Raw genomic sequence first — 11,125 nt, forward strand, 5'->3', positions numbered from 1 at the left:
TTGAACGATTTCTTCGATTTCATTATTGTAGCGAATGCGGTAGCTGCCATCTATTGTTGCAACCGGACCATATATTTTCCTTATGATACGTCTTTCGAAGCACATCAGCTGATGAATGTCATTTGTTTTCAGCGTCCATATTTCTGCACCATATGTAAGGACGGGTCGTATCAGTACTTTGTACATTCTTATTTTCTGTGCTCTGGACAAATCTTTTGATTTAAATAGTTTTATGTTAACGTAGTAGGCGTTATTTGCAGCTTGGATTCTGTCGTTAATAGCTATCGCCGAATCTTTATCTGCTGATAGTTTAAAACCCAAGTATTTAAATTCAGTGATATTTTCGAAAGCAAAGTTGTTAATACTTAGGTCATCGCGTGTCGTGTTGTTGACTGACCGAATCATGTATTTGGTTTTCTCGGTATTTACGTGTAGTCCCAGAGCTTTTGCATCTTTATCAATACATTTAAAGACGCGTATAAGAGTGTTTCTATCTTTAGCCATAATAAGAATATCATCTGCGTAGGCACATATCTGAAAATCATTATTAAATAATGTTCCATTCGTGTTTATTTCTTTAACAGTCGTGTGTAGCATTAAATTGAATACTAAACATGACAATGCGTCTCCTTGTTTTACTCCGGATATGATTTCGAATGGGTCTGACAGGCTTCCTTGCACCAGTACTTTACTTGTTGTGTTCGACAATGTACAGAGAATCAAATTAATTAACTTCAGAGGTATTCCAATTTTCTGAAAGCAGTATTTTATCCGTTTTCTATTTATACTGTCAAATGCCTGTTTGAAGTCAACAAAGAGGCAAAATATATCAATTTTATATTCGTAAAACTTTTCGAATATCTGGTGGACAGTAAAACCTTGATCAATCGTTGAGCGGTTGTTTCTAAAACCACATTGGTAATCGTCTAGGATGTTCTCAGCATAAATATTCAGCCTTTCAAATAGAATGTTTGTAAATACTTTATAACCTGTATTAAGTAAAGATATGCCTCTGTAATTTTGGCATTCAGTTTTATGTCCTTTTTTGTGTATAGGTACTATTATGCTTGATGCCCATCCAGTGGGTATTTCATTTGAATGCCATATTTGGCTTACTAAGGTAAATATTTGTTTATGTAGTTCATGTCCGCCATATTTCAGAAGTTCTGCGGGTATTCCATCTTCACCACAGCTTTTATGGTTTTTAAGTTTTCTTATAGCCAATAGTACTTCGTCAAAGCTAGGTTCTTCAACATAGATTTCGGCCGTATGTACTACTTGTTCCTCCTTACTTGTATTATCGTAGTTTTCTTTGTTAAGTAGTTCGTTGAAATATTCTTTCCATCTATCTATTACTTGTTGTTTTTCGCTGATTATGGAACCATCCTTTGCTTTGCATATATTTGTTCGAGGTTGAAATGTTTTAGTCTGTTTTTTGATGTTCTGATACATAGCTCTGACATTTTTGTTTCTAAAATCGCTTTCAATTTGTTCAATTTGCCGCTTCATGTAGGTTTTTTTCTTTTTTCGCATTATTTTCTTAGCTTCTTTTCTTTTGTTTACATAATATAATCTATTTGTACGTGTGTTTCTTTCCATATATTTTATTCTAGCTTCCTTTTTCGCATAATTAGCTACTCTGCATTCCTCATCATACCATTCGTTCATTACTGATCTCTTCTCTCCAATAGTATTCTTTGCGGATTTTATGATTGTAGCTTTCAGTTTATTCCATTGATCTTCAATATCTAATTCAGTTGAGTCATTATTTGTGCTATTTTCATTAAATAAAATGTTTTCAATCGCATATTTGTACTTTGCTTTCATATCTTCATTATTTATAAGTTCATCTGTATTCCACTTTAATTTTTTATAGCCTTTGTTGTCATTTACTATTGAAATTCGTTGTCGTAACTTAGCTACCACGAGATAGTGATCTGTGTCGCAGCAAGCGCCTCTATATGATCTCACATCTATGACTGATGTAGCATGTCTTTTGTCAGCAAGTATATGATCGATCTGATTAGCCATATTGCGGCCCGGCATTTTCCAAGTTTGAAGATGAATTCGTTTGTGCTTGAAGGCTGTACTACTGACAACTAACCCGTGGGCACTCGCAAAGCTACACATTCGCATACCATTGTCATTTGTGTGGTTGTGTATAGAGAATTTTCCCGCAATTTTATCGATGATGCCTTCTTCCTTTCCTACTTTTGCATTATAATCGCCTACAATCAATAAAATGTCGTGTTTGCAAATATTGTTAGTTACGTCACTAAGGTCGTCATAGAATTTATCTTTTATAGCATCAGTGCTATCGTTTGTAGGTGCATATATACTTATAATAGTTATATTTTGAAATTTACCTTGTAGTCTTAAATAACATATACGATCGTTCACGGGAGAAAAATTCAATATGCTTTTTCTGGTTTTACTGTCTACATAGAATCCTGTTCCGCGTAAGCCTTGAGTTTCAGAACCACTAAAAAAAATCGAGTAAGCTTTCTTTCTCACTTCACCATCACCTTTCCACCTTATTTCTTGTAGTGCACAAATATTTGTCCGATATTTCATTAGTTCGTCTGCAATTTCCGCCATTTTTCCAGGTTGCAGCATAGTCAATACATTCCATGTTCCAAGTGTCAAATCATAGTCCTTTAAACGTTGCAGGGGTCGGTATTGATGTCCATTTCTTATCCGAGGCTGTTGTTGATGTGTCGAGACAAGTTTCTTTTTATACTGACATTAGGTTGTCAGCCTAAAGGCCAGTCCCCTTTCGGGGGTGCTCACCTTACGTCTTCCGTTCCTAGAGCATCCACCAAGGTTTGTTCTTTCTTGTAAAAAGATAGCTACTTGATCTCTGCACTAGGTTAACAGTGTCACCACGTGAAGGCGATGTAAGGGGATTGGAAAAAAAGAGGTGAAAGGCTTCATTTCTTTCGATCTGCCATCTCGTTGCACATTCTTTCCCTTTGAGACACCTGAGTTCAACTTCTACTTGATTATAATAATTTTTGAATAATGTCTTAACTGTTCCTATTTTTGTTGCTTTTAAATTTTTTCCATCTGGAAATCTTACTTTAATAGGATTTTTTAAATCAATATACTTACAAAAATAATCTTCATTGTTGATGATGTGGTCTGTGCAACCACTATCCAACAACCATTCAATTTCATTTTCATTCTCACACATATCTTTCACAACATCATTCGCATTCACTTTCACCACTTGCGTTGCTCACGACTCAAAAGGCAGCTCCTGGTGCTGCTCGCTGGTAGATGTTGACGCCTGATGTCCTTGGCCTCTGCCGCGACCGTAACCTCGTTGCGACGCGCCTCTGCCTCTCGGTGTACCACGATGTCCTCTGGGGTTTGATTGGGCTCCTCTGTCCTGGCTGTGTTGAGATCCTTGTCCATAGCTAGCAAGGCGTTTATGCCAGCAGTCTCGTTGATAATGCCCAGGTTTTCCACACTGGAAGCATTATCTCATTGTCTTTGCACTAAAAGTGCTCACATTGGTCTTTTTTCACAATCACTTTTGTTCCAGTTTTTTTCCTTAATTTTGGACATCGTATATTCGACAGTCCTTGACTCTTCAGGCACCAGTTCGATGAAGTCTCCTATGTAGCTGCAGTTAGGTGGTTGGGCTTTTATCAGTTACCGCATTTTTTCTTCTTCTTTTAATGTGGCCCCAGCTGATTTCAACTCGTTGCATGCCTTTTCGAAGTCAACGAGAAATTGGTCAACATTGCCGTAATTCCTCAATTTCACTTTTTCTTATTTTGACCTCTTGATAATTTGTAGTGAAGTTGACTGCGTTGAGCACATTTTTTCTAATTTCGACATTATTGTGTAAGTCGATGTGCACTCACTTATGTACTCTAACTGACTGTCCGACAGAGCGCTTATCACGATTGTCTTGGCTTTTAGGTCGCTTTTCTTCCACGTACCTTCATCGTCGGCGGCGGTCTTTTCCCTTTTTGCTGGACCTTGATACTCCTTATACTCCAAAATGTTTAAAAGTCGAAACTTCCAGCTCGAAAAATTTGCCCCATCAAACACTGGAATACTCACGTCGTCAATTTTTGCTTGCCTAGCCATTTCTTCTTCTTCCTGAATTTTCCAATTATTTTCGATTATAGTCTTCAAGATCAGAGTCCTCTTCAAAATTTTCAAAAAACTTTTTCTCAAAAAATTCCGGTTTTCTCTGCTTAACTCGAAATCTTCTTTTTTTATTTCCTCAACTAAGTGGTCAGTTGATTTATCTTCGTCGGAAACCAAACTTTGTAGTGTCGTCTTCAATTTAGCAAACATGTGCTATCCTCAAAATGCCTCGTGGACTTGCAGCCTTCTGGGCGATGAACATGTGCTCACTTTTAATCCAAGTGCATCAGCTTCCTGCACGGATGTTTTCCACACAATTTTCCCAAATTTCGTGTTCTAATTTTTTTCTTTTTCCGATTTCGGCACTATTTTTCCCATTCACCTGATTTTCCGCGTTTTCTCGAACCTTGCTCTGCTACCATGATGTAATAACTACAAATTGGGCTCTTCCTTTAAACAAAATGACGATGCGCTCTATTGACTGGTCAACGATTGAATAATCTTTATTGTCACAAAGTCATGTATGTATGCACGCATGTAATTCCCGAGAGATGGCGCCAGGGGTATCAAAATCACGTTAAATACATTATTGTTATAATGTTGAATATTCATATATTACAACACGCCTCCTTGAATTTTCAACATTTTACATCAGTATTCATTCTTACTTTACATCAAATAATTCTATTTTCAAATTTTACGCATATCATTTCATTGTTGCTTTGTACTCTAAGGTATACAATTAATGTTTTAGTCTGCAATAACTCAAATCAACTTTAGCTCTTTTCTATTTTTCATAAATTTAATTCTGTTTAAACTCTTTGTTAATATATTTGCTAAATTACGTTCAGAATCGATTTTTACAATATCAATTACGCCATTTTCATAATTTTCATTAATATAATGATACTGCACTTCAATGTGCTTCGAGGTTTTTGCGAAATTTCCAAATTTTGCGATTGCTACTGCGCCTGAATTATCTTCATATATTTTTATACGTTTGTCTATATTCAAATTAAATGATTCATTCAACAAATTTCTCAAAAATAAAACTTCTGTTACTGCTTCCGACATAGCGGTATACTCTGCAAAAGTTGAACATTTAGTTACTGTATTTTGTTTACGTGTTTTCCAATAAATCAAATTACCAAATAATCTTATTACGAATCCCGTTGTAGATTTTCGATCTACATTATCTCCTGCATAATCTGAATCAACCATACAGTCTAAATGTTCATCTTTTGTAATATATTTTTATCTGAATACGTTAATTTTAAATCTTTAGTCTTGTATAAATATTTAAATACTCTTGAAGCATATTTAAAATGCGTTTGATTATAACAGCTTTGAAATCTACTTAAGTAATTAACGTTGTAAGCAATATCTGGCCTTGTGCCTGTACTAATGTACAATAATTCACCAATTAAATTTCTGTACTTTACTCTCTCATTGATTTCACTCGCTTGTTCTAATTGTAAATTACTTTCCATTGGAGTATCATATAATTTTGAACTTTCCAAATTGTACTTTACAGCCAAAGATTCAATATATCTTGTTTGACTTAATGCCATTGTTTTTCTGTCATCACTATAATTTATATCGATTCCTATATAATTATTAATTTTACCTAAATCTTTCATTCAAAATCTTTGCATTAAATTTCCTTTAATTTTATCAATTTTCTTTTTATCTTTACAGCAAATCAAAAGATCATCTACGAAAACTTAAATGTATATTGGATCTTTGCCTGTGTTATTTACATACAAACAGTAGTCATAATTACTTCTGACAAAATTCATTTTTTCTACATGTTGATGAAAACACTCATACCAAGCTCTTGGACTTTCTCTCAGACCATACAACGCTTTTTGTAATTTGCATACTTTATTTTTATCTGTTTCTTAGCCTCTAGGTTGATTAATATAAACTTCAGATTTAACAGTTCCATTAAGAAAAGCTGTCTCAACATCCATTTGATCTATGAATAAATTATGTGAACAACAATAGCTTAATAAAATTTTCAAAGTTTGCATTTTGCCGACTGGCGAATAAACATTTTCAAGGTACTCCTTTTGTTGAAAACCTCTTACGACTAATCTTGCTTTATAATTTTTTCTTTTTATAAATCCATTTCACATCTATAATTTTCTTATCTTTAGGTCTTTCAAGTACTATCCACTTTCTATCTCTGAATTCATGGCCTTTTCCATTCTCTGGATTCTTGGGAGTTGATCGCCTCCTCAATGTATTAGGTACGTTTGCGTTTACATGGTTTACATAAATATGGTGTATTACAGGGTTACCAAATCTATTCACAGGATTTCTTTTTCTCTCTGACGCTCTTTTTTCAACTATTTTCTCATTGTTATTTTGTAAAACATTTGATTCGTTATTTACTTCAGTATCATTATCAATAGCATTATCAAAACCATCTTCATTATCTTCATTTATTTCATTCAGATCATTATCTAGATTCAAATTTACAACATTTTCATCATCAAAATTTCTGTCATCATTATTATTATTTTTTTCTAAACAAATTAATTCTGTGCCCTCTTTTTTTTTTTATATTTGTTTATTTATTATCAATTAATATTATTAAGTACTACAAGAAACAATAGTATTAGTATATTAATGATGTGTCGTACAATGTCTCTAGACGAGCTCTCAAGTACGTATATTATCTGATGTCTAGTAGCTTTTCCTTAGTATTGAAATTAATTTTGTTTTAACTTAGAAGTTATTAAATATTTTGTATCTTTGATGCAGGGAAAAAGGGAACAAAAACGATGCATAGATTATTGTTTATAATAAAAGGCTTAAAAGTAGTAAAAGAAGGTAGTCAGACTAGAAAGGTGGTATGAATTAGTGTTGCGTGTCATTTGTTAACCACCAACAGTTTTTAATAGTAAGGGTGGATTCGATTTTGTCGCAGCTTGAAATATATGTATCAAAACGTTTATTATTTGCATTAAGTGTTTTTGATGTGATTATTTTATTGTTCGCTCTTCTGAATATGTGATATATTATTGGCGTGTGGTTTTCGTTTTGTATAAAGCCATTTTTGTCGAGGTATAAGAAGGATTCGGCAGGTGCAAATCCATTAGAAATAGCTAGTGAGAAATAATCGTCGCTTTCGTAGTAAAACGCTGTCATCATTATTATTATTTTTTTCTAAACAAATTAATTCTGTGCCCTCTTCAACTACTTGAACGTGTCTGGCATTAATTATTTTATTATTTACTAAGACTCTGTAACTATGATCATTGTAACCTACGAGTACACCCAATTTTGCTTTATCATCCCATTTATTTTTTCTCAAAGTTTCGGGTAATCTGACAAAAACTCTGCTTCCATAAATTTTCAAATGTTTTACATTAGGCTTTTTACCAAAAAATATTTCATATGGTGTTTTGTTTTCTTGAGTATTGGCTATTGCACGATTTTTCAAATAAGCGACAGTTTTCATTATTTCAGGCCAAAACCTGTGATTTTTTTTTGGTTCTCTTGCTAGACATCTACCAATACCCATTGCAGATCTGTTATATCTTTCCGCGACTCCATTTAATTCATGAACATATGGTGGACATGGTAATAATTCAATTCCTTTATTTTTCGTAAATTGTTCAATTTCTTTGTTTACGTATTCTCTACCATAGGTTAGGTTAGGTTTGGCAGTCGCATCGCACATAGAGACAACGATGCCACTTAGACCACGAAATGGGTCCGTTGTGAACCGCGGGGGCTGAGCTACATTTCCCTCTCCATATTAAACCATCCTGAGCTTTTGACAAAGCGTAACAGGTTGTTGATACCTAAAATGTATAGATTATCTATATTCGTTAAGAAGTAGGATTTTAAAAATCGGTTCCTGCTTCTGGCTAGAGCTGGGCATGTGCAAAAAAGGTGTTGAATTGTTTCCAATTCCTCCTCATTTCTGCAGTTACGACAGAAATCATGCGTGTAAACGTTTAATCTCTTTGCATGATTTCCTATGAGACAATGTCCTGTGAGGGCCCCTACTAAGGTCCTGATTTGAAGCCTATTCAGCTTTATGATACTCTTGGGCAGACGTAAATTTAGCCTTGGCCATGTTTGCCTGGCAATTTCACAGGTGTTAACGCTAATCCATCTCTGATTTGTAGACCTGATTAATGCATCCTTAATGAGAAGCTTACAAGTTGCGAGAGGTATCTCCATAAAATTACTTATGTCTGGCAAACAGGTACCTTGCAAGTTGGTCTGCCCTACAGTTCCCTGGTATATCTCTGTGGCCTGGAACCCAGCACAAGATTATACGATATTGTATGGCCATCTCATTTAGAGATTGGCGACAACGTAAGACACTCCTTGATGTTGTTTGGAATGCATCCAGAGCTCGTAGGGCAGCTTGGCTGTCTGATAGAATGCAGATATCCGTTGATGATATTCTGTTTATCTTTATCCATTTTAAGGCTTCATGAATAGCGTTTATTTCCGCTTGAAAAACCCTACAGTGATCCGGTAGTTTAAAGGATTCACTAATAGAAAGCTCTTCGCAAAATAACCCTGATCCTACACCGGTATCCATTTTAGACCCGTCCGTGTAGATCTTAACGGGTGTGTTGGGTGTTGGATCTTCTTCAAACCATTCCAGTCTAGAAGGGATTTTCGTTAGGAAATTCCTTTCGAAGCAGAGAATGGGAGAGTGATAATCACAGTCACTGGGTATATCCGTGTAGAAGTCTAAGATGGTTGAATGTCCCTGTGTGACAGTCTTCCATTGTGAGCTCGCTTTGAGCCTTACAGCGGAGCAGGCCGCTAAGTATTTGCAGAAGAGATCTAGGGGTGGCAGATGTAGTATGATATCCAAAGCCATGGATGGCGTGGTTTTCATGACGCCACATATTGCTAGTTCCGCTGATCTCTGCACCTTATTCAATAAATTAGAATAGGTTTTTTTCTGCATAGCACACCACCAGACAACATTTCCATATAGAAGAATGGGTCTGACGACAGCAGTGTAAAGCCAATGAGCAACTTTAGGTTTAATTCCCCAGGTCTTACCTAAAGCTCTCTTACAGGCATAAAAAGCTAGGTTCGCTTTCCTGACTCTTTCTAAGATGTTTGACTTCCAAGTCAGTTTCCTATCTATGTTTAGTCCCAAGTACTTGGTTTCTTCCAAAATCACAAGAGCTTCCCCCTTGAACATAATTGGACTTAGTTGAGGGATTTTGTGTTTCCTAGTGAACAATATAAGTTGTGTTTTGTCTGGGTTGACTCCCAGACCACACTTTCCTGCCCACCTAGAAAGTATGTCTAGAGCATTTTGTATTTTGTATTAGGTCTCTTAATGTAGATACAAATTTACCAGAGACAGCAATGACAACATCATCGGCGTAAGCTATCACCTTACAGCCCACCGATTCCAGTATTAACAGAAGTTTATTTACAACTGCGTTCCATAGAAACGGTGAGAGGACTCCGCCTTGCGGTGTACCTCTACTTGCCAATCTCCTGAGCACCGATTCTCCTAGTTCCGCTTCAATGATTCTGCTATTTAGCATTTTGCCAATGAAGCCTACCAAGCCCGGTTCTACCCCAAGATCAGTGAGTGCTGCAGTAATTGGCCCCCTTTCAACATTGTTAAAGGCCCCTTCAATATCAAGGAAAGCGGCTAAAGTAAATTCCTGTTTGTGCAGTGAACTCTCTGCCGTGTAAATAAGGTTATGTAGAGCTGTCTCTACCGATTTCCCTTTCGTGTAGGCATGTTGTGACGTAGAGATAAGATTTCTATCTATAGTTAGGCTTAAATGAAATTCTATCAACCTCTTCAAAGTTTTCAATAGGAAGGAAGAAAGAGATATCGGTCTTAAGTCTTTTGGATGGGTATGTGAGTTTCTACCCGCTTTTGGAATGAAAACAATTTTGACTTGTCTCCACTTAAGAGGTATATGACCGTAAAGAAAGCAACCTTTAAAGATTGCTAGCAACCAGTGTGTTAGATATCCGGCGGTCTTTTGCAGTTCCACTGGGTAAATACCACCTGGACCCGGTGATTTAAAGGGTTTGAAACTTTCAATCGCCCATAAGAGCCGATCCTCAGATATAGCATCTATTCTGATTTCACGACAGTGTACTGTATCTTCCATGTCATGCCCAGTAATGTCTGAGCAGCCTGGAAAATAAGTGTCGAGCAAAAGTTCTAAAGACTCTTTACTGGTTGTAGTGAACGTGCCATCACTTTTCTGTAGCAGTTCTCAATTTTGAGGACTTCCCGCTAAGATCTTACGATGTCTGGAGGTCTCAGTTGCCCCCTCAACCTCTTCACAAAAGGATTTCCAAGATTGCCTTTGGGCCTTCCTGATTTCCTTTTTGTAGATTTTCAGAGCATCTTTATAATCTCTCCAATCTTCTGCGAGACGTGTTTTCTTTGCCTTATTAAAAGCACTTCTGCTTGTTTTTTGAAGCTTGCTTAGTTCAACCGTCCACCACTTAGGCTTGGGTTTACCCCTCAGTCTTCTTATGGGACAGGCTTCCACTAAGGCAGCATTCATGTTGTAGGTAATTTTGTGCACCAAATTTTCTAGTCCTTCTATGCTTTGCGGTACCACTGATGGACATGTTCCTAGGGTAGCCCCGATACAATCTACATACTTTTCCTAGTCTGTTTTCCTGATATTTCTACCAGGCTTAGGTTTCGGTAGATTTTTACTAACCTCGAAAGAGATATATCTATGGTCAGAGAAGGAATGTTCTTCCAAAACTTTCCAGTTCCTAATTCTGTTAATAACGGAGTCAAAAGCAAAAGTAGCGTCTAACACTTCCTGTCTATTACTAATGACAAAAGTAGGTTTATTACCTTTATTGCAAATCTGTAGTTAAGTCCCTATCAGATAATCAAAGAGACACTCACCTCTAGCGTTAGTATCAGTATTGCCCCATATCTCGTGATGCGCATTTACATCCGCACCAATAATTAGCTTTGCGCCAAGCTTCTGTGCGTGCGCTACCAGATCTTTGAATATTAATCTCGGTAGCT

The sequence above is a fragment of the Anastrepha obliqua genome, chromosome 6 (assembly GCF_027943255.1).
Source record: "Anastrepha obliqua isolate idAnaObli1 chromosome 6, idAnaObli1_1.0, whole genome shotgun sequence".
NCBI lineage: Eukaryota > Metazoa > Arthropoda > Insecta > Diptera > Tephritidae > Anastrepha > Anastrepha obliqua.